Source organism: Giraffa tippelskirchi, chromosome 6 (assembly GCF_054371585.1).
Source record: "Giraffa tippelskirchi isolate mGirTip1 chromosome 6, T2T-mGirTip1v1.2.pri, whole genome shotgun sequence".
Taxonomy (NCBI): domain Eukaryota; kingdom Metazoa; phylum Chordata; class Mammalia; order Artiodactyla; family Giraffidae; genus Giraffa; species Giraffa tippelskirchi.
In genome coordinates, this window is record NC_137280.1 from 129,945,742 (window position 1) to 129,970,903 (window position 25,162).

At 43.7% G+C, this 25,162-nt stretch overlaps 1 protein-coding gene across 8 annotated transcripts in view; it reads right to left on the reverse strand.

The window, feature by feature from the left end:
- The window catches only part of GRXCR2 (glutaredoxin and cysteine rich domain containing 2), a 221,772-nt gene that overhangs the window by 45,719 nt on the left and 150,891 nt on the right, over positions 1 to 25,162 (reverse strand). For 2 of the 8 annotated variants that reach the window (XM_081504994.1, XM_081504986.1), the window contains exon 2: positions 6,622 to 6,887. The exons of the other annotated variants lie outside the window; for them this stretch is intronic. The gene's annotated coding sequence lies outside the window, so the exon portion shown is untranslated. The remainder of the gene's footprint in view (positions 1 to 6,621; positions 6,888 to 25,162) is intronic. 8 annotated transcript variants of the gene reach the window in all.

Genomic DNA, 25,162 nt, shown 5'->3' on the forward strand with positions numbered 1-25,162 from the left:
AATGAACTTTCATTCCCCAGGCAGCTGCTCCCATCGAACATCCGTTTTTCACCCCCCCACGTCACATGTTTAGAGAAATCTTTCCTGACCATCGACCTCAAGCAGTCCCTACTACCCCCATCCCAGTACCTGCCGATAACTCGACCCTGTCTTATTTTCTATACTGACCTTACTCATTTGGTTGTTGTCTATCTCTTCCCAACAGAATTTCAGCTCCTTGAGGGCAAGGACTTCGACTGAGTTCTTTACACTCAATCCACATGGCCTCGAATAGCACCCAGCACATAGCAGATGCTCAATAAATGAAAGATGAGTGAGTGACAGTCCCTCTTTGTCTGAGCCTTCAGACTGCAGCCTCATTTCACTTCTCCTATAAATTCTTCTCAATTAGTCTTTTTCCTTAGATCTGCCAACAAATGACCAAGGAGTTGAAATGAATGGTCCTGCTCCCTTTACTGCCCCCCATTAATTCCTCTCTCTCACACATTTACAAGGCTAACAGGTCAGGACGATCAGACGTGATTTTCTTCTCTCCCTGAGGCTGGCACTAAATCGTGAGGATTAACGAGATTCCCATTGCTCTCACTCATTCTAAGTGTCATGCTGAGGCTGAACCAATACTGGGACTCATATAGTACATCGAGTTCATTTCGTTCCTATGCTATTGTCCCTGCAAGCAGAGTTTCTGTCAAGTTTGTTTTAATAACAGGGTTCCAGAGGGAAAATGCCAACTGAATTCATTACTAAAATAAATTGAAACTACATAAGCAGGCTGGAGGGGAAGAGGCATCCAAGAAACTTTATCTTCTCAAACTCAGGAGCTGGTCATAAATTGACAATCAGTAAAACACATGCCACCTCTCCCTGGGAAATAAGTTCTTTTGACTGGCACCCCCGGACTACAACTTGACCTTTGTGAATCTAAATTACTCTCTCCACTAACCATGCAAAGAGAATCTTGTTGCCCAGAGGTTTTCTTTTTCCTTCTTTTCAAGAATTCCCCACTGCCCATAAAAATAATGTAAGTATAAATAATGACATAATACTATAGCAACTCTATAGTATCTGCTGTTGCAATATCTAGGATACTGTGTTGCCAATTAACTGCAGTGCTGACCTACACTCTGATGGTGGAGATAACACAAAACATGTAAATCACCTCATTATAAATTGTGATACGTGCTATGGCTGAGGGACCTGCTTTAGATAAAGCAGATAAGAAGATTTAAGGTAAGACTGAAAGGATAAGAAGGTCAGCTATGTGAAGTGTGGGTGCGTGAGTGTGTACACATGGGCACACACATGTCCATCAACAGTCACATCCCCGCTCTGTGGATGAGGAGATAGAGGCTCTGGGAGGTTACATTTCCTGCCCAAGTTTACTCACTCATTACAAGACAAGGTTTGGAAACCCATCTAGCCTAACCCCAAGTAACACACTCTTGCCACAGTTCTGCCCTTTTCTTGCACAAACCAGAGAAGATGAAGGACCTATACTTAATTGGGGGAAGAGATTAAGTTCCTTTCCCTGCACATTGTGGTGATGGCTGAGCAAGACTGAGCGAGTCTGCTGGGGCAGCTATTTGGGAAAGATTTTATCTCAACCACAGAGGGGAGGTAGGAGAGGCTGAAATGAAAGGAAGACGAGGTGGCCAATAAAATTGATAGCTGGAGAAAACGTGGCTGACAAGGGCCCAAGGAAGTACACAGAAGATAAAACACAGGAAGAACTGAATTGAGACCAAGACAGAATGGAGCGAAGCCCCCAGTCCACTCCTCCTCTGTGTGGGCGTGCTTACTCGCTTCAGTCATGTTTGCGACCCCATGGACTGTAGCCCACCAAGCTTTTCTCTCCATGGGATTATCTAGGCAAGAATACTGGAGTGGGTTGCCATGCCCTCCACAAGGGGATCTTCTCGACCCACAGATCGAACCCGTATCTCTTACATCTCTTGCATCGGCAGGTGGACTCTACCACTGAGCCAGCTGGGAAGCCTCCTCTGTGGGCAGTGCTTAGACACTGGTTGAATTTTCAAGTCCATTTCTGATTCCCCCTAAGGTCCCACAGCTAGACGACTTTTTCCCATGCTCTTCCTTATTTATCAAAAAGTGTATACTTATTGAGTATGTTCTTCTTTTTAACTTTATTTTATTTTTGGCTGCACTGAGCAGTTTGCACAATCTTAGTTTCCCAACCAGAAACTGAACCCAGGTGCCTGGCAGTGGAAGCACAGAGTCCTAACCATTGTTGGACCACTGGGGAATTCCCTATGCAGTGTATTCTATTTTTTGGGGGTGGGTGGGGTGGGTGGTGTGCAACGGGGCATGTGGGATCCCACCCACGCCTCCTGTGGTGGAAGCATGGAATCTTAACCACTAAACCTCCAGGGAAGTCCCTACTGAGTATACTCTAACATTAGACAGTGATGATCCAAAGATGAATGAAGTGGTTAGTGACTGGTCTTGTCTAAAACAGGGTTCATCTTGGACTCCCCAAGATAGCCAGCAAGCATTCAAGCTAGAGGCCCTGTGAGTTCCACCCATGAATGCCCCTCTATCCCAGTTAGGTGCCACCTCTGAAAGTATGCAGGTGGATCACATCGTTTTACCCATCTGCCTTCAGGGCCTAGTGAGGGACACAGTTACAACCCAGTGGACTGTTACAACCCAGCGGGGCAAGAGCTGTGGGAGAGAGAAGTGCAGGAGTCCACAGGACCAAAATCGGGGAATCTTATCCCTGAGCAGCGGTCAGGAAGGCTTCCTGTGTGAAATGCCCCCCCTTTCCTTCCTTCAACAAATAACTAGAGAGCCCCTGGTATGCACGAGACACTGCTCTAGGTGATAGGAATCCAGTGACGAACGTAAATTCCTGTCCTTATGGAGCTGGGATTCCCAGGTGGTGCTAATGGTAAAGAATTCACCTGCCAATGCAGGAGATGTAAGAGATGAGGGTTTGATCCTTGAGTTGGGAAGATCCCCTGGAGGAGAGCATTGTAACCCACTCTAGTATTCCCACCTGGAGAACCCCATGGACAGAGGAGCCTGGTGGGCTACAGTCTGCAGTGTCGCACAGAGTCAGACACGACTGAAGGGACTTAGCATTCATGGAGCCAATATCCAAAGACAGTAGGAGACAAAAAACAAATAACCAGTAGGCACATCATTTAAGTAATTTAATAGATGGTGTTAGGTGTTTTGAAGAACACAAAGCAAAGTGGAGTGAAGGACAGTGACAGGTCAGCAGAGAAGCTACGCTGGACGAGGTAGACAGCAAGAGCACTGGAGAAGAGCCCTAAGTGTCCAGAGGAGCCAGCCATGTGGACATCTAGAGGAAGAGCGTTCTAGGTGGAGGCAGTGGAAAGGCCTAAGGAGGGCAGACTTCCCTGGTGGCCGAGTGGTTAAGAATTCACCTGCCATTGCAAGGGACATGGGCTCAACCCCTGGTCTGAGAAGATCCCACATGCCATGGAGCAACTAAGCCCATGCTCCACAACTACTGAGCCTGTGCCCTAGAGTCCCTGATCTGAAACAAGAGAGTAGCCGCTGCAACGAAAAGCCCAAACACCGCAACAGAGTAGCCCCCGCTCGCCGCAACTAGACAAAGCCTGCACACAGCAATGAAAACCCAGCACAGCCAAAAAACAAATTTAAAAAGAAAGAAATGCCTAAAGTGGGGATAAGTGTGCCCTAGCCAAGAAACTGCAGGACAGCCACTGTGACCAAAGTCATCAAAGGCAGAGAGGAAGGACCAGAGGTGAGATGGGAGATACAAGCAGTACCGACTCCCAAGATCCTGGTGTGGCTGTGGGATTTTATTTCCAGGGCAGTGGGAAGTCATTGAAAGACTAAGAAAAATACTGATGTGCTCTGGTTTACGTTTTGAAAAGGTAACTCTGGTCAAATGGCTTTTAAGCACAAGGAACTGTGCATGCGTACTCAGTCACTTTGGTAGCGTCTAACCCTTTGCAACTCTATGGCCTATAGCCCACCAGGCTCCTCTGTCCCTGGGATTTTCCAGGCAAGCATAGTGGAGTAGGTTGCCATGCCTTTCTCCAGGGGATCTTCCCAACCCAGGAATTGAACCCAGGTCTCCTGATTTGCAGGCAGATTCTTTACTGCTGAGCCACAGAGGAAGCCTCACATGGACTGTGAGCATTTTTTAAATGAACTTTTATTTGGGGATAATTTTACGTTCTTGGAAAAGCTACAAAAATGGTAATGGTACACAGACTTCCTATACCCTTCACCCAGTTTCTCCTATTGTTCTCATCTTACATAACCATGGTGTACTCAGCGTAAGGAAAACACTAACAAATGATAGATTACCATACCAATAACTAAACTACAAACTTCATCTGGATTTCACCAGTCTTTCCACTAATATCCTTTTCTCTTCCAGAATCCAACTCAGGATAGTGCCATGCCTTTAGGCCTACTCTCTTTTAAATAGTCTATCTTTGAGGAAATACTAGAGTCAGCTAGAATCTGCTTCTCTGGATTGTAACTGAAAATCTGGACAGATAAGAGAGGTGAAGTGGACTCAGGAAGGTAACCTCTGGAGGCTACTTCAGTCCTCTAGTCAAGAGATGTTGGTGCCTACCCAAAAAAAGGGGATGGGGAGTCAGTTGAGTCAATACAGTCACATCTCTTGCTATCACCTCATAGAATAAAGGTAATTTTAATGCCCCCAAATTAGGAAGAACATAGTCTCAGAATAGACAGTCTTCTAAATTTAGCTCCATGCTGAAGCTGAAGCTCCAATACTTTGGACACCTGATGTGAAGAGCCAACTCATTGGAAAAGACCCTGATGCTGGGAAAGATTGAGGGCAGGAGGAGAAGGGGGCGATGGAGGATGAGATGGTTGCACAGCATCACCAACTTAATAGACCAATACAATACAATAGAATTTGAGCAAACTCCAGGAGATAGTGAAGGACAGGGAAGTCTGGTATGCTGCAGTCCATGGGGTCACAAAGTTGGACACAATTTAGCAACTGAACAACAACAACCGAAGGTAAAGAATCCGCCTGTAATGTAAGAGACCCAGGTTCAATCTTCGGGTCAGGAAGAACCCCTGAAGGAGGGCATGGAAACCTACTCCAGTGTTCTTGCCTGGAGAATCCCATGGACAGAGGAGCCTGGAGAGCTACAGTCCATGCGGTCACAAAGAGTTGCACACAACTGAGTAACACTTTCACTTCACATGGTCTCAGAACAGACAGTCTTTTAAATTTGCTTTATGAAACACTTAATACATGACTCAGAATTTTTTTATTTTGTCTGAGAAGAAGAGCAGAACTTAATATGAATTTATACTGATCCAGCCTACAGAATCTCCTCTGGGGACAAATGGTCCTCAAAAAATTGTGGATTTACAGGATTGTAGTACTTAATCAACAAACATTTATGGAGCACCTTCTACGTATCAGGCACTGCCTACAGCCTATGTGAACATCAGAAAAGCTCTGGTTTTAGAAGCACAATACGACCAAAGAAAATGAAATAATTAATTGCACAATGACCTGTTCAGAGGTTTATTACTAACCTGATAGAACCAGTGATTACAGGCAACTTGACATTGACAGATTGGTTGTTAATTGAGCATAACAATGGGAGTGCTGCAAAGGAGATTATATCTGGGGTGGGAAGGGTGGCCACTCCTCTCCTTGGGAAAAAGGTCTCCTGTGGGAGGTGGGGCTGTCAGCACAAGGTAAAGAGGAAAGCAAGCTGGGGGCAACTTCAGCTGTGTCTACACCTAACCTTCACCTACATGCAGCTGTCTTTATAATCTGTCTCTAGTGCAGCATCTTCCCTATTCTTTCCTGATCAATCCAGTTGGTCTAAATGGGGTCTCAAAGGTTAGGGAATCCCTAGGAAGGAGATCTTAGACCAGCAGATAAAAATCTTCATCCAAGTTAAGAAGATTAGAAGATAATAACACATATTACTGAGCCCCTACAATAAGCACAGCAGATAAAGATGAACAGCTCCTCAGCTGCATCCTCCCCAATAACAGAGGTGAAGGATGAAGAGCAGAGAGTGAGAGCAACCCAGCGCTGGGCTCCAGGGATTACAGTCATGCTTTCCAGCATCTGTGAGAGATGGCTGAAGACAAAATCAGGTCGCTGATAAACCAGTGCTTTTTGCTTCCTTGTCCCAATGTTATAGTCCGAGAATCATCGGTTACTTTTCAATAGTGGCTAGGGGACTTCTCTAGCAGTTTGTGGTGAACATTTCATCTTCGAACGTAGGGGCTGGAGGTTCAGTCCCTGCTCAGGGAGCTAAGACCCCACATGCGCCTGGACCAAAAAAATCATTAAAAAATTAAATAATTTTTAATGAAATTAAATCATTAAAACCAAAAGCAGCTTTGTAACAAGTTCGATAAAGACATTAAAAATGATCTACATTAAAAAAAAAAAACTTAAAAAATAAGTAGCGACTTGGAGACTTCTTGCATCAGGATCACTAGAGGAGCTTGGAAAATGAAAATTCTAGGTCCCTCTCCCAGGCCTTCTGAATCAGAATTTCCAGAATCTGCATTTTAGATGAGCTCCCCACGTGATCCTGACCCACCTGAAATAGGAAAAACTGCTATCCTTCAAGCCACCCGACCTACCTGTCTGTAGATGGTTGTGATGACAGAAGCGTGGGGAAGATGCTGATGACGGGGAGGAGGTCTAGCAGGAGGGGACAGAGGAAGGCAGGAGCAGGAGCATTCCCACCACCATGCCTGGGCTGTCCTTCCAGGGAGAGTGTGGTCAGGCTTCGGTTATCTCAAACAGTCTGTGGATATTCTGTAACTCCTAATTATTGTTACTGCTTGACTTGATCTTTCTGAGGTTACTGTCTACCTTGATTCTCTAGGATCCTGTGGGCAGAAAACTCGAAAAGCCAGAGATTAACCCTCAAGACTCTCTGATTTTCACAAAGAATTTTCCAGAACAAAACCTAAGCTGATGAGCCCTGCTGGTTAGGAAGATAGATTCTAGACTCTAGACTCTAGAGGACTGCATGTCCTTGGACACTTTGTGCCTCAGTTTCCTCATCTGTACAGTGCATTTATCACCAGGATCCACCTCATCGGGATGTTATAAGTAGCAAACGAGATAATTCATTCAAAGCTCTCAGCATGTGCTTCAAACAGAGCTCATGCATGATAAGTGTTAGCTCAAACATACAGCCTGTTAGAAATGCCCAGCCCCCGTGAGGAAGCACACCCGGCTGACAGGAGTCACCATGGAAGGGTGGATGAGATGGGGAGAAAGATGAGCCTATTCACAGAAACTCAAAGAGCTGTGCGCAGCTGTGTGGGAGCGAAGGAGCAGAGGAGGAAAGGGGAGATGCTGCTCAGAGCCCCTGCTTGTGCTGCAGCAGGAATCATGTGTAACGGGAAAGGGAGAGAAAAGAAGGCAAGTGACAAACTGTCAAAGTGTCTGTCATCCTGGATGAGCAATAGACATGATACGAATCCTCAAGACTAGGCTGCGTCATTAGTTTGAGGAATAAAAAGTCTTATTATTAGGAGAAATTGATGCTCTGTGAAACCAGAGCTTTCAGAACAAAGATAATCTGACTGACACTTTGTGAGGCTGGAGAAATGTGTTTCATTCATGACTGGTTACAGGCCTCCGGGTCTTTTGTTTTATTTCATTGTTTTCTTGTCCCATTTTCTCCCCTAGGCTCCAGGCTAAACCTTGGAGGGGGAGGGGACTGCTCTCCATGGTATTAGGGTGGGATTAGGAGGGGGAGAATTTCTTGTCAGGGAAATTCACACAGTCTGGATTTTGAAGCGCTTTATTTCCTGCTGCTGCTGCTGCTAAGTCGCTTCAGTCGTGTCCGACTCTGTGCAACCCCATAGACGGCAGCCCACCAGGCTCCGCTGTCCCCGGGATTCTCCAGGCAAGAACACTGGAGTAGGTTGCCATTTCCTTCTCCAATGCATGAAAGTGAAAAGTGAAAGTGAAGTCACCCAGTCGTGTCGGACTCCTAGTGACCCCATGGACTGCAGCCTACCAGGCTCCTCCATCCATAGGGTTTTCCAGGCAAGAGTACTGGAGTGGGTTGCCATTGCCTTCTCCAAACTCAATCTTACACTTTTCAAAGGAGGCCACTCAGGGGGGTGGAGGAAGGCATGGATATAGCTTTCAGGCCGGGATTCAGACATGGTTCAAATTAAGTTGACTGGCTGTGTGACCTTGGGAAAACCACTTAAGTTTTCTGAGCCTCAGTTTCCTCATCTGTAAAATGGGGTCAAGATTAACTAATCTTATAGAGTTGTTGTGAGAAATGAAACAGGATGGTATAAAGCAAATCCTCAGAGAAAGGGCACCATCCTCAACAATGTCACTGCTGTCACTATTCCTAAAAGGTTTGGGGAGCAACAATGGGAACCAATATAAAATCAAGATATTCCCTAGAATCATAGCAGCATCCAGGAAACTCAGGTCCTCAGAACACCTGTTTCCACCCTAACAACAATAGGAGCCATTGCTAGATGTATTTTGTAAGCTCCTTGTTCTTTTAGAAAAAGCACTTATTTCCAGGGAAGTCTTGGGAGTCCCCATCTCCTTAAAGTCACAGAATTGCTGCTTCAAAACAGAGAAACTCTCCATAGAAAATGCCTGCTGCCCCACCCCACCCACCATCAGCAACCAATTCCCAAATCTCCGATCTTCCCCAGAGTTGATCCTCAAGGTACAAATGGCTCAGAAAGGAAAGCAATTCTTATTGTTCTTTCTCGGGGTTTCCTGTTTTTTCAACCTGTGAATTTGTGTCCCCATGTTCCAGTCTCCCCAGAGCTTTGACTTACTTTTAGGACATTTTATAAAGAGAAGCAATGTGAGAACGAGAGTAAGTGTGTGGAACAGAGACAAGGACCGTGGTCCCAAACCAGAAAATACACCCTCTCAGTCACTCGTTGAGTCGTTGCATAAACCCTGACAGAACCCTCACCATGGCAGGCCCTGTATCAGGGTCTGGACAACAATGAGAAGAAAATGCAGACCCTGATGTAGACGAGCACAGTCTAGAAGGGAGATGGGGATAAACAGCCACAGCAGGAGAGAGAGGAGAGTCACCTTCCACATCCTCAGAATGACCCAGTCACCATTACCTCCTGATGACACCCCACGGACCAGACTCAGGAGTAGGCAGTGAATGTCCAGGTATGTCCCCAAACCCCTCCCATCCCTCACCTGTCTCCACGCCTGAATTAATCCCTCATAAGTCTTCATTGTGGAATAAGACCATCCCTTGATTGAATGCCAGTAGCCCAAAGAGCAGTCATCAGCCACACCAAAACCACTTTGCTTAATTCCCTATACAGAACTTGACAGTTTACAAAACACTGTTACATTTATTATCTGGTAAGTAGGCAGGCAATTTTGTCCCCACCTTACAGACAAGGAAGTTAGCTAATTAGCCTATGACCTCAGAGCTCAGAGGTAACAGATCTGGGGTCTGCACCAGGTCTTCTGACTCCAAGTCTAGGGCCCAGCAAATACAGTCAGGATCATCATTGTTTCCTAGAAGCTCAGGCCTAAGCTACTCTTTCCTCTCAGGAGTAGACACTTTGTGGCTCTGATGGGAAAAGGATTACTTTGTGTAGACTTAATTTCCTGCTTTGCATTCTCCAGAGAGTTCCATGGAAGGAGGGGTTGAGAGTTCTCATGTTCTTCGATGCTCAAGCCAAACTTGCCCAGTCCCATGGGCACAGGGAAAGGCCAGGTAGCAGGAAACAGCTGGGGATAATGACCAGTCCCTGGGCACCTCCCAGGTGGTCCAGTGGCTAAGACTCCAAACGCCCAATGCAGGGGGCCCGGGTTCCATCCCTGGTCAGGGCACTGGATCCCACGTGCTGAACTAAGAGTTCACTTGTTGCAGTTAAAAGATCCCGCATGCCCCAGCCAAGACCCAGCACAGCAAATAAATAAATAATCAGTCAAAAGACCAGTTCCTAGATGGTTACCAAGTGTCCAGCACTCTGCAGCAGGCTTCAGCTAAATCACCCAAATGTCCCTACCCCTCCCCAGTTCTCACCTGTGCAACTGTGGTTCCTCCCACCCCATTATGTAGGGACTTCCCTGCATGCAGAGGGAGAACCTTCAAACAAGTCCCCTCATGTTCTTCATGAATAACTACTACCCACTCACAGGGCCCCATGAGAATTAGCTTGTCATCTCCATGGATGCTGTGGCTTCTGTTAAAACACTGCTTTCCTGCCCAGGATGCTGCCTCCTGGGACCTCAAGCCCTTGAGAGGTGAAGCAGACCTGGCTCCCTTGTGTTCTCATTGCACCGTGGCGCCATTGTAAGTCCTTTTACCAACTCTGCATTTTGTCACCTTGGCCTTTGAGTTACTGATGTCCCCCATTACTGGGGGAGAACAGGTCCTTCAGCTTGTGGCTCTAAGCCCTCCCTTACAGGGGCTGAGCATTGCTTCCTGGCTCCAGGCAGAGTCAGACCCCTCACACGCCATCCACTGTCCCTGTGCCCCCATTTCTTTCCCCAGGCCCCATGCAAAAGGCTCCTCCCTTGTCTTTCAATCCAAAACCATACAAAAAAAATTGGAGAAAAAGGACAGTCTAAGCCCCACAAGCCATCTGAACATTGTTGGATGATTCTGGAAACATGACAGGTCGGTGTGGGGCGGGGGGGGGGGGGGCGGCATCCAGCTGTTGGCCCAATCCTAAACTCTCAAAAATCCCCTCGCAGTAACAATAGCTGTCATTCGCTGAGCCTTCACTTCCCAAGCAGTTCAATGGGTTAAGAATCCGCCTGCAATGCAGGAGATGCGGGTTCAATCCCTGGGTCGGGAAGATCCCTAGGTGGAGGGCATGGTAACCCACTCCAGTATTCGTGCCTGAAAAATTCCCATGGACAGAGGAGCCCGGCAGGCTGCAGTTCATAGAGTTGCACAGAGTCAGACACGACTGAGCGACTTAGCATGCACACATTGAGTCTTCACATTCTTATCTAACCCTCCCAAGGCCTCTTTGGAGTAAGTACCACTACTGTCCTCAATTTAGATAAGAAAATGGGCATTTAGAAGATTACTTATCAAGGTCACAGTCTCCAAGCCGGAAAGTGAAGAGGTGGGCCCCTCTAGCTGACCCCAGAACCTAAACTCTTAACCCTAATGTAACACTGAGTCTCCCACCTTGGCTGTGTTTGAAGGATCTGTGGATCCAGGTAGCATTTCGTATGATGTGATTGCTTTGAGAAACAGTGAGACAGGAGAGTTTAAGTACTGGTTGGGTGGGTGGGTCAGGGAGAAGCTGTTAATTTCAGATCTGTAACTCAGACTGATCATTAAGTGACAGAAATGTCACCATGCCCCTTTATCTTTTCCATCCACCTTCTAAAATAAAAAAGTCAGGACCGATGATCTCCTCAGTGGGAAGATTCATCCTTTACGTACTTAAAAATCCTAAGGATGATGGGGTTTCTTACAAGTTACCAAAAGAGATTCTGGCCTATGGAAGTCTCCTGTCATTTACCAGAATTTCCTTAAAATGTGCCCTTAATACCTGGTAGAGAGTCTTGTACAATAGAAGAATGTTTCAGAACATGTGTTTTTTAATCCAGCACATCACGAGCAGGGCAGGCTGATAAAAACTGTACTGATACCTGGTCAGTCCAGGCCCCTCATTCCTGTGTCTGCATCACACAGATGTCCTTTGGAGCAAAGGCGGATTCTAACCCCCTAGAACACAAAATTCTTCCTCCTCACCACTTATATTAGTTCCACTTAAATTCAAAATTAAACAACTATTTGACATGGCCAAAATAAGAACCCTAAAATTAGAATGATAGCCAAGTGGTGGTTACTACATTATATGTACATGTGCCTGCTCAGTTGCTAAACTGTGTCTAAATCTTTGTGACCCCATGGACTGTAGCCCACCAGGCTCCTCTGTCCATGGGATTCTCGAGGCAAGAATACTGGAGTGGGTTGCCATTTCCTACTCCAGGGGATCTTCCTGACCTAGGGATCGAACCCACATCTCCTGTGTCTCCTGCATTCAGGCAGATTCTTTACCATTGAGCCACCGGGGAAACCACTACATTATGTTGCTGTTGTTGTTGTTCAGTAGCTCAGTCATGTCCAACTCTTTGCAAGCCCATGGCTGCAGCACGCCAGGCCTCCCTGTCCTTCAGCAACTCTCAGAACTTGCTCAAACTCATGTCCATTAAGCCGGTGATGCCATCCAACCATCTAGTTTCCATCGTCCCCTTCTCCTCCTGCCTTCAATCTTTCCCAGCATCAGGGTCTTTTCCAATGAGTCGGCTCTTCGCATCATGTGGCCAAAGTATTGGAGTTTCAGTTTCAGCACCAGTCCTTCCAATGAATATTCAGGGTTGATTTCCTTTAGGATTGACTGGTTAGATCTCCTTGCAGTCCAAGGGACTCTCAAGAGTCTTCTCCAACACCACAGTTTGAAAGCATCAATTCTTTGGTGCTCAGCCTTCTTTATGGTCCAGTTCTCACATCTGTACATGACTACTGGAAAAACCATAGCTTTGATTGTATAGACGTTTGCTGGCAAAGTAATATCTCTGCTTTTTAATATGCTGTCTAGGTTTTTCATAGCTTTTCTTCCAATGAGCAAGCATCTTTTAATTTCATGGCTGCAGTCACCATCTGCAGTGATTTTGGAACCCAAGAAAATAAAGTGTCTCACTATGTCCATTGTTTCCCCATCTATTTTCCATGAAGTGATAGGACTGGATGCCATGATCTTTGTTTTCTGAGAGCACCGAATCCTAACCACTAGACCACCAGGGATCTTTGTTTTTTGAATGTTGAGTTTTAAACCAGCTTTTTCACGCTCCTGTTTCACCTTCATCAAGAGGCTCTTTAGTTCTTCTTTGCTTTCTGCCATAAGGGTGGTGTCACCTGCATATGGAGAAGGCAATGGCACCCCACTCCAGTACTCTTGCCTGGAAAATCCTATGGACAGAGGATTTTCTGTCTATGGGATCACTAAGAGTCGGATACGACTGAGCAACTTCACTTTCACTTTTCACTCTCATGCATTGGAGAAGGAAATGGCAACCCACTCCAGTGTTCTTGCGTGGAGAATCCCAGGGATGGGGGAGTCTGGTGGGCTTCCGTCTATGGGATCACACAGAGTCGGACATGACTGAAGTGACTTAGAAGCAGCAGCAGCATCTGCGTATCTGAGGTTATTGATGTTTCTCCCTGCAATCTTGATTCCAGCTTGTGCTTAATCCAGCCCGGCATTTCACATGATGTACTCTACATATAAGTTAAATAAGCAGGGTGACAATGTACAGCCTTGACGTACTCCTTTTCCAATTTGGAACCAGTCTGTTGTTCCATGTCTGATTCTAACTGTAGCTTCTTGACCTGCATACAGGTTTCTCAGGAGGCAGGTAAGGTGTCCTGGTATTCCCATCTCTTGAAGAATTTCCCACAGTTTGTTGTGATCCACACAGTCAAAGGCTTTGGTGCAGTCAATGAAGAAGTAGATGCTTTTCCTGTAATTCTCTTGCTTTTTCAATGATCCAACGAATGTTGGGAATTTTATTTCAGGTTGCTCTGCCTTTTCTAAATCCAACTTGTACATCTGGAAGTTCTCAGTTCACATACTGTTAAAGTCTAGCTTGGAAGATTCTGAGCATGACCTTGCTAGCATGTGAAATGAGTGCAATTGTGCAGTAGTTTGAACAGTCTTTGGCATTGCCTTTCTTTGGGATTGGAATGAAAACTGACCTTTTCCAGTCCTGTGGCCACTGCTGAGTTTTCCAAATTTGCTGGCATATTGAGTGCAGCACTTTCACAGCATCATCTTTTAGGATTTGAAGTAGCTCAGCTGGAATTCCATCACCTCCACTAGCTTTGTTCATAGTGATGCTTCCTAAGACCCACTTGACTTCACATTTCAGGATGTCTGGCTTTAGGTGAGTGATCACACCATCGTGGTTATCCAGGTCATTAAGATTTTTTTTTTATACTTCTTCTGTGTATTCTTGCCACCTCTTCTTAATATCTTCTGCTTCTGTTAGGTCCATACCATTTCTGTCCTTTATTGGGCCAAATTTGCAAGAAATGTTCCCTTGTCTTCTCTCATTTTCTTGAAGAGATCTCTAGTCTTTCCCATTCTATTGTTTTCCTCTATTTCTTTGCATTGATCACTGAGGAAATCTTCCCTATCTCTCCTTGCTATTCTTTGGAACTCTTCATTCAGATAGGTATATCTTTCCTTTTCTCCTTTGCCTTTTGCTCCTCTTTTCTCAACTATTTGTAAGGCCTCCTCAGACAAGCATTTTGCCTTTGCATTTCTTTTCCTTGGGGATCGTTTTGATCACTGCCTCCTGTACAATGTTACGAAACTGCTTCCATAGTTCTTTAGGCACTCTATCAGATCTAATCCCTTGAGTCTATTTGTCAATTCCACTGTATAATTATAAGGGATTTGATTTAGGTCATACCTGAATGGCCTAGTGATTTTACCTATTTTCTTCAATATAAGTCTGAAATTAAAGTCTGCACTGGCCATAGCAAACACCTTCTTCCAACAACACAAGAGATGACTCTACACATGGACATCACCAGATGTTCAATACCAAAATCAGATTGATTATATTCTTTGCAGCCAAAGTTGGAGAAGCTCTATACAGTCAGCAAAAACAATACCGAGATGACTGTGGCTCAGATTATGAACTCCTTATTGCAAAATTCAGACTACATTATGACGCCTACTCAAAAAAAAAGAATGATAGTAGCTTACTTCCATCTGGTGTTGACAGCCTGTCCTGTCATCAGAGTGTGGCCTGGGACCATCATACCAGCTCTACCTGGGAATTGGTTAGAAAAGCAATTTCTCAGCCTCCCCCAAGCCTTAAGAATCAGAACTCCTGCAGAAGGAGTCCAGCAATCTGTTTTAACAAGGTGCCTGGGTGATTCTGGGGCTTCCCTTGTGGCCCAGCTGGTAAAGAATCCACCTGCAATGTGAGAGACCGGGGTTCGATCCCTGGTTTGGGAAGATCCCCTGGAGAAGGAAAAGGCTACCTGCTCCAGTATTCTGGCCTGGAGAATTCCATGGACTATACAGTCGGTGGGGTCACTAAGAGTTGGACACAACTGAGTGACTTTCACTTTCACTGAGTGATTCTGATGCTCTAAGTTTTGGGAACCCTGCCTCACTTCATTGACTCCTTACAATTACTATGGAAGATGTAGGAAGTGTAGTCTCAAAAATATCAAGTGATCTGTCCCAAGTGAGTAGTAACACCAGGATTGTAATACAGGTTATTCTGTTCCCCAAGTTCCCACTTCTCTAAACATGTGTTTCCTTACTGGTGAAAAGTAAGCAGGGGAGAGTCTGGGATTCAAATGGCTATTCCTATGGAAACCAATTAAAAGTATTGGGTTGGTCCCAAAGTTCATTCGGGTTTTTCCCTACCATCTGACAGAAAAACCCTAATGAAATTTTTGGTCAACCCAACAGTTTTAGTCAAGGGTCAGGAAAGAAATGAACATCTATTGAACATCAGTTATGTGCCAGTCACCGTACTCAAACATCTCATCTCATTCCATTGTCACAGAAGACCAGGCCAGGTAGGCATTCTGAAATCAGATCAGGTAGGATAAGCCACTTTCCCAGGCTCTCAGAGCTAAGTAAGTTGCAGAGTAGCACCAGAATCCTGCTTAGTCTGCCTCTAAGAATCCTCACAGCCTCCCTGGGGCACTCTTACACATTCAGCAGATGCAGGTGTCCTCATGGCACAAAGAGCAGAAAGCCGGGGTTGAGTGCATAGGGAACAATGAATGAGGTCACCCTGCCCCAGGGGTGAAAAACCACCTCGACAGCAATCGTGGGGCTTTCACAGCGTCACCAGCCACCACCCCGGGCTGCTCCTCCCTCCCCTCCTTTCTCTCTCAAAAACCACCGACTTTTCCCTTTCCCCTTGTGGGACAGGGAAGTCAAGTTCTTACCAAGTTAAACATGCTTATTCTCTTCCTATTAACTGAGCATTCATCTACCTTTCCAGGGAAGCCAAACCTTTTGTGGGTAATGATGCCGGAAATGGGTCAATTGCCAGTAGAAATTCTAGCAATACTCAGCAAGGATTATCATAATGCTTCAGATGCCTTTAACAGCTCTCCACACAGAATATATACACACCCTCGAAACTGGTTAGGAATTTACCAGCAAACTTCCAAGTCGATGGCTTAATTAACTTGCAGACAATGTATGACATGTCATGAAATGTCTAAAATCAAGAGGCACAGGAAGGTAAAAAACTTAAAGCTACCATTTCTCAGCCATCATTTTGTAGCATGTTATTTCTTTTTTAACACATTGCTCTTTCTTTTCACTTCAAAAAAAACACACCAGTATTTCCACCCACTCGCTCTTGGTTCATAGAATCAAGGGAACGCAAACTGAAAACTTCAGGTGAAAATATTTGTTGACAGAAATATATTGATATACGTGCACGTGCTCAGTCTCTTAGCTGTGTCTGACTTTCTGCAGCCCCATGAATGGTAGTCCACCAGGCTCCTCTGTCCATGGGACTTCCCAAGCAAGTATGCTGGAGTAGGGTACCATTTTCTACTCTAGATATTGATAGAAAACAACCCCAAATCTCCCTAGCTGAAAACCAATCATTGGCTTTCAGGTGCTGTCAGGATGGGATCCAGGCACCCAGGCTGCTCTGTCAAGTACCTGTGATCAGGTAGCTGCCCACGCTGGCCCGAAAGCCTGACATCTCCTGCCACAAGCCCAATATTCAGGCTCTACAGAGTACGGGCTGTTCCCAGAAGGCTCCAGATCCTCACCTGCCTTCATGCCTTTACGCCTGTGGGTCTCTCAACAGCCCCCTCCATTCCTTTACCAGGCTGACTCCTCTTGCTCATCTCTCCCAACTGAGCCCAGGTGCCACCTCTTGAGGGAAGTCTTCCCCAGCCTCCACTGGGGTCTCCCGAGGCACCATGTGCTGACTCTCACCATAGGACTCCAGTCTGTTTGATTTGGTGTCACCTCCAAAGCTGGGAGCTATGTGCAAATACCTCACTCTCATCGGGGCACAACACAGGGCCAGACACATGGGAAGGACTCAGAACATGCATCTATGTTGATGGAAGTAGAGCCCAAGCTATTCTTTCTTTCTTTTTGACCTCACCACACAGCATGCAGGATCTTAGCTCCCAAACCAAGGATCAACCCCATGCCCCCTGAAATGGAAGCCCCAAATCTTAACCACTGGGCCACTTGGGAATTCTCAGAACATCTTTGTTGAATGAAAGAGTGAATGAATGACAGATGATCACTTAGATACTCTTTGTCTCAAAAGCTCTGGGCACACCATAGAAATGAGAGACGATCATTCTGTCCCAATATTCTTAAAATGCTACTTCCACCGTTGAGGACTCATACAGTCCAACATGACCGAAGTACCTCGAGGCTGCAGAAACCCTAGTCCAAAGCAGTATCCAGACAAGCCCATCATCATTATATAGATGAGCCCAGGGGTATCCACCAGACTCAAGATTCTTACTGTCAGTAATAAAACCAAAGCTAGACCAAAATCCTGGAACTGGCTCCAGTCTGAAATGGTCTGGAAACTCACTCTGGTACAGACCTTTCTAGCATAAGGCCAGTGAAGTAGGTATGTTTATATTTATCATAAAAGCAGTAAAGAGACAAGAAAGCTTCACTGCTCTACAGCCCAGCTGATGGGAAGGGGGAGGGTGTGTGCAGCTGCAAGTTCAAGAGCCACCCAGCACCCTGTGTGCGCCAGCTCTCTACGCTAGACCATGGCATCATACCAAGCCTTCCAGCAGACTGCCTTCTGCCTGAGGGGCCTGTGGCTGGTGGGGTCAGGAGCAGGGGATGAGACACTATCCGGACAACCAATAAAACTGTCAAACCCTAGGCTACATGAGGTTGTGCTGAGGCCTTGCAGGTGGGGTAGGGGGAGCTATGTGGCAGATCTGAACATCTTCAGGGAAGGAAGCAGACACTTACCATCTACACCCATAGTTCTCCTGCAGGGGAGTCATGGCCATGGACCAGCTGTCCATCAAGAGGCTCCTGGTGGTCAAGGTTGTTCTCATGAGCCTCCTCTTCCTGCCAGATTTGATCCACTCAGGGGGCATCTCCTCACTGGGGCATACCTTGGGCCTGCACATTCCCCAAAACCACTTACTCTCTGTTACCTTGAGCCAGTCTAAGGCTCATCTCCAAGACATGTCCAAGGACATGGATTTCCAGGTCACTGGGGAGGCCCTAGCCCTTGCTCCTCATGGGTGTAGGCCCCTCATCCACTCACCTCGACCAATAAACTGGTTCTATAACAGTCCTAAAAACCCTCAAACATAGAGCAATGTGTAGAACGTGGGAAACCAGGCTTTGATATTGGCCCATAATATGATTCTCCAGAGATAGCCACTGGTGGGGCTTCCCTGGGGGCTCAGCTGGTAAAGAATCTGCCTGCAATACAGGAGACCTGGGTTTGATCCCTGGGTCAGGAAGATTCCCTGGAGAAGGGATGACAACCCACTCCAGTATTCTTGCCTGGAGAATTCCATGGACAGACGAGCCTGGCAGGCTACAGTCCATGCGACCACAGAGAGTTGGACATGACTGAGCAACTAAGCATGCAGAGTATTTTAGAGATTGATGTGCCATGAGCCTGCAAGACAAATCCAGTTTACAGATGACCTCGTACAGTATTTTTTTAAATATTTCTATTAATTGCCATGAACTAAACACCAAAATGTTCTTGTATCTGAGATATTTTTGTGGAGATTTGGAGGTGGCAGAGAGGGAAATAGAGTGCCACAGAGTAGCATGAAAAATACCATCACTTACAGCTTCTCTTGGAAAATCCAAAGATCCACCACCCTACTAGTAATGACTATCTGAAGCTGAGTGGTATCAGTTGCTTCCACATCGGGTGTGCTCTCAAGGTTGTTACAGTCACTACCTGACCCATTTATAAAACCGGTCTGGCCCCCATATGCATTTGAGTTTGCAATCATTGATGTGATCCTTATGAAACTCTTCCATAATATGAGTATTATGAGGTGCTGCCTATAATTTTCTCTTTTTTACTATGTCCAGATGAATACACACAACTCTACCTATGTATTCCTCTGAATGACCACATTATGGTCCCTTCCTGGTGTTATTTAGGTTAGCCCCATTTATCTTCAATTACAAACAAAAGGTAACAGTAAAAACTCTTGTCTGTATCTTTGTATATTTGGGCATTTTTTTAAGTTTTATTTGTTCACATATTTATTTTTGGCTGTACTGGGTCTTCATTTCCGCATGTGGGCTTTCTCTGGTTGTGGCGAACGGGAGCTACTCTCTAGTTGTGGTGCAGGGGCTTCTCATCGCGGTGGTTTCTCCTGTTGTCCAGCGTGGGCCCTGTGAAGCACTGACTCTAGTAGTCGCGGTACACAGGCTCAGTTGTCCTTTGCAGGTGGAATCTTCTGGGACCAGGGATTGAACCCGTGCCCCCTGCATTGGCAGGCATATTCTTAACCACTGGACCATCAGGGAAGTCCTGGGCATTTATATTGAATAAACTTCAAAATGTGGAATTAGTAAAAGAGAATAATGCACATCTAAAATTTCAATACATAAGGCCAAAATACTGAAGTTGGGTTAGAATCCAAGCCATGTTTCTTCCCCAAGCAAGAGGCAAGGAGTGGTTGAGACTGGAGAGAGGGATCAGAGATGAACTGCCCAACTCACAAATATAGAGAACAGACTTGTGGTTGCCAAGGAGGGAGGGGGAAGAAGTGAGGGATGGATTGGGAGTTTGAGATCAGCAGATGCAAACTATTATATACAGAATGGGTAAACAACAAGGTCCTAGTGTATAGCACAGGGAACTATATTCAATATCTTGCGATAAATCACGAAGGAAAAGAATATGAAAAAGAATATAAATATGTGTATAACTGAATCACTTTGCTATACAGCAGAAATTAACACTTTGTAAATCAACTCTACATCAATAAATAAATTTTTAAAAAAGAGATAAACTGTCCAACATGTGAACCCTCTTCTTCAATAACCATGCTCTTATACTCCTGATCTACCCACAGATGATCACCACAAAGATAATATTGCAAATGGAATTTGCAGACGCAGCAGGACAAATATATTTTAGAGTTCTAGCTAAAAATTATTTCACAGTCACCTCATAAACTGGGCATGAAAACAAAATGATATAATAATTCTGGTTATATTTATGGAATTCTCCATTTGTTATTATAAGCCAAAGGAATTTTTTTCATTTTTTATTGGCATACAGCTGCTTTACAATGTTATGCTAATTTCTGCTGTAACGCAAAGTGAATCAGCTATATGTATACATATATCCTCTTCTTGAGCCTTTCTCCCACCCATCCACCCCCATCCCATCCTTCTAAGTCATCACAGAGCACTGAGCTGAGCTCCCTGTACTATACAGCAGCTTCCCATTAACTATCTATTTTACACATGGTAGTGTATATATGTCAACCCTAAAATCCCAATTTTTCTCACCCTTCCCTCCCCCCAACCATGTCCACATGTCTGTTTTCTCCATCTATATCTCTATTCTTGCCCTGCAAATAGGTTCATCTGTATTATTTTCTAGATTCCACATATATGTGTTAATATACCATATTTGTTTTTCTCTTTCTTACTTCACTCTGCAGACAGACTCTAGGCTCATCCACATCATTACAAGTGACCCAATTATTTCCTTTTTATAGCTGAGTAATATTCCATTGTATATATATGTACCACATCTTCTGTATCCATTCGTCTGTTGATGGACATTTAGGCTGCTTCCATGTCCTGGCTATTTAAACAGTAAAAATCAAAGAAATTTTTATACAAATATATTGATTAGTTTTCACTTAGTTCTTTGATACTTCTTGTTGTTTTATCTAAAAAAAAAAAATACTCCCCATACTTTCTCTCTTTATGTTTCAGGCTTATTTCCACTTCTGTTCCTTGTATGTGACCCTGATATTACTGCGTGAAGGTTGTGTATGTTTCCAAGTTTTGAGCTCTACTGAGCAGAACTAAAGATTAAAATCTGGGATCAAAATTACAACAAGGATTTGACTAAAATAGTCTCTTTTTATATGATAAATGCAGCAAGTGGGATGACTTGAAGGTTAAGAGTAGAGATTGCCTGGGCATAAGTCCTGACTTCCCCCAAGCACTAGCTGCGACAAAACAAAAATCTCTCTAAGCCTGTCTCCTCATCTATTAAAATTGAGGTAAGAATAGCGCTACAGTTCTTTGCATAGAATCTGTCACAAAATAATGTTTATTGTTAGTATTTATTGTAACACAAGGGCCAACCTCCACTCCCTCTTAAAGTGTATAAGATGCTACAATGCCCAAGACCACATAAGCTACTGAGCAGCTACTCTGTGAGTTGATAATCATGTAATGGCCAAATCGGAATGAATAACTCCTTCAGAAAAGAAGCCAGAAGTTGGGCTCAGTTTTAAGCTGTACTTTAGATACAACATGATAAATAATAAGAGGTCTGGTAAGAGGATAATGGCTAACCTTTACTTAGCACTAACTCTGTATCACACTCTTTGAAGTATTTTATAAACATCTCCTCAGGGTATGCTTACAGCGATCCTATGGAGTGAGCGCTATGATTATCATCCCTGTTTTACAGATGAGAAAACCAATTATATGATGTTTAATCAACTTTCTCTAAGTCATCCTCTTATTTAATAAGATGGCATGTCAGAAAGAAAAACAAATATTGTATAATATCACTTATATCCGGAATCTAGAAAAAATAGTACCGATAAACTCATTTTCAAAGCAGAAATAGAGACACAGATATAGAGAACAAATGCATGGATGCCAAGGGGGGAAGGGAAGGTGAGATGAATTGGGAGATTAGGATTGACATATATATGCTACAGTGTATAAAATAAATGACTAATGAGAACCTGCTGTATAGCACAGGGAACTCAGTGCTCTGTGATGACCTAAATGGGAAGGAAAGCCAAAAAAAGAGGGGATATATATGTGTATATATGTATGTATGTGTGTGTATAGCTGATTCACATTGCTGTACCACCGAAACTAACACAACATTGTAGAGCAACTCCACTCCAATAAAAATTAAAAATATAAAAGACAGCACAGGCCTTCTGACTTCAGAGCTTATGCTGTTAACCACTGTAGTAAGTTAGAAACAATGCCAGAAAGGAGGCATTTACAGCTAGGGCAAAATAAGGAGTTTGGGTGTTGTCAACTAATATCTTTCAAGCAACTACTGTGCACTAGACTATTCTAAGGGCTACCCATACATATTAGGAAGTTTATTCCTAATGTCATTCCTGAGAATTACATATTACTGATAGCACTTTTGTGGATTGGTGGAGCTTAGAATTTTTGAATACCTGAGAACACAGCGCTGTTAGTGGCAGAGGCGAGTTTCAAAGCATGTCTGCAGATTCCAAGTGTCAGGCTTTCTCCCTAGGAACACGGTAAGAATTCCAAGCACAAATGCCTCATCCTCACCACTCAGCAAATATTTATTTGTCTCGGGCACAAGTGAACAACACAGACATGGTTCCTGCACCACAGAACAGGGATTTTTTGGAAGAGAAACAGTTTATAGGGCCAAGTGAGTAACATTTTATATATTGTATAATAAATAATCAGCACCATCACAGGGCCCAAAAAATGTCTAATTGACTTGACAAATATTTACAGTAGTTATAGTAAAATAATTCTAATCCTCTCTTTTAAAAAAAGAGGAAGGTATCTGTTTATCATGTATTTTCCTATTATCCTAGAAGACCTACTTACAAAGAAAAGCATGTAGGACTAATCAGGGCATTCAGGGAATTACTAAGTTTTGCAACTTTTCCACCTCTGATCAAAAGGACAAAATTGTGGTTACCCAATAGCCCAGGCAAATAGTCAGCTCTTGCACAGACTTGCCCTGAGTTTAACAAGTATTAAGTTTGCATCCTGCTTATGGTTTTGAATCAAAACATTTACTGATTTCATCAGAAAGGAAACAGTAAAGGAAGAGGAGAAAGACTGGTTTTGAGTGAAATAACTGACCACAGCCCTTTTCTTTTGTAAGGCACTATATCTGTTATGGATTAATGTGTCTACAGACAGCAATTTTGGAGCTTAGGTATTTATTTTTCTTTTCAATGGCTATCTTATCCATTGTAATTCATAGACTATTAGTGTTATAGGATTTAACTGTTGTAAATGTTTTCGTAAGTCTATAGTGATTTAAGCTATTTTTATTATCTTTGAAAACTTTATTACATCAGTAATATATGTTCATTGTAGAAAAACTACAAATACACCTGAGCAAAATTTAAAAATTAAAATCAATTGATAAGTCCAGTGGGCAGAAGTAACTGTCACTGACATTTGGGCATACATTCTTCTAGTCTCAATATTATATTTCTACTTAACATTCTTAAATAATCTGGGCTCATATGGCTTGTGAGTTTCTATCATCACTTAATTGTGTACGTCCTTTATGTCATTAAATATACATCTCTACTATAATTTTCAATAGTTTTAATATGTGTCTACCTTTTATCCATCTACTCCACTATTTATTTATCCATTTATCCATCACCATATTGTTGGACATGAAGAATATTTTAAAATACCACAAATAATTATATGAGGAACATATTTGGGTATATATCTGTTTCATTAGTATAAATTTCTAAAAGTGGTATTTCAGGGTCAAATAGGGACATATTTGTAAAACTGTGGCTAGCTTTTTACTGGTTTCTTTTCTTTTTTATTTCCTTCTTTTTTTTTGAAATAATTACAGACTCATGAGAAGTTGCAAACATGGAAGTAGTATGGGGAAATCCCTTGGGCCCTTCACCAATCTTCCCTCAGTGATAACATCATATATAAAAATAATGCAGTATAAAAAGTGGAACACTGGCATAATATTAGGTAGGCCAAAAAGTTCATTTGGGTTTTTCTGTAAGATGGTATGGAAAAACCTGAATGAACTTTTTGGCCAACCAATACAATAACTAGGCTACAAACTTTACTTGGATTTAAACAGCTGAATTATTTTTTTAATATTAATAGAATGGTAAGATGCATTCTCTCTTTCCTACATCTGCAGATGCCTTTAAAACTCTCACACAGCTGCCTTTAGAACTCCTTTCCAACCCTCTGTAGAGGAAAGAATACAATGATGCATAGTAGATTATTGTCTTTTATTAAAAATTAAAGGGAAGAAATGCAAGTAAACCTCTCTCACCCAATGCAGAGGTGGTTGAATTAACATTTATGGCACAGAAAACAGGTAGGATTCTGTCCTTCTTTTGGTTCTTTGCATCACTCCAGTTCCTTTACCAGGGTGGTTTCAAAAAGTGGGGGTACCCCAACACAAAATAAGTAACACTGCGTCACACAGGGAGAAAATCATTCATTTCTCTTTCAGGCCTTTGAGTACATCAAGGAGAAAGCCTCAGTTTAGGGCTAGTCTTCAATGCCTCTCTCATACTTGGTAATTCTCCCTCTTTAACAAACTGTTCAGGCTTCAGGTTCAGAGGCAGGCAGGCAATATCAGTCAACTGGAATTCAATGGCATTTTATTAGTTTAATGAAATGCACTTTTGCCTTCAAATTGCAGCAGATGAAATTGGTTTTCCATTTACAGAGTATTTTTGAAGTTCCCTTTTAAAATAAATTTATTTCAACAAAAAAGTGATTTGACTTAAAAAAAAAATGTGATTATGACTAAAAGCAACCAAACAGGGATCTAGTTCCCCAACTAGTTTCCCAGCCAGGGATCCAACCTGTACCCCGTGCAGTAGAAGCACAGTCTTAACCACTGGATCACTAGGAAGTCCTGTGAGAGCATTTTGGTCAATAAAAAATTGACCCGTCCCCTGGCCTGGCATATTCAACTTAAGGGTTGAGCTTGGGAGAGACAGAGAACAACCTGACTCCTGGTTCTCTTGTGGGATCTGCCTACACAAATGAAAAAGGTGAAGAGAATTCTATAGCTATTAAGCACTTATTCAATACATCATTTCACAGAATCCTCAGAACAACTCAATGAGATAGGTTTCATTAGTAACTTCATTGGAAAACGAGGAATCCAAGGGATAGAAGAATGGAATAATCAGCCCAA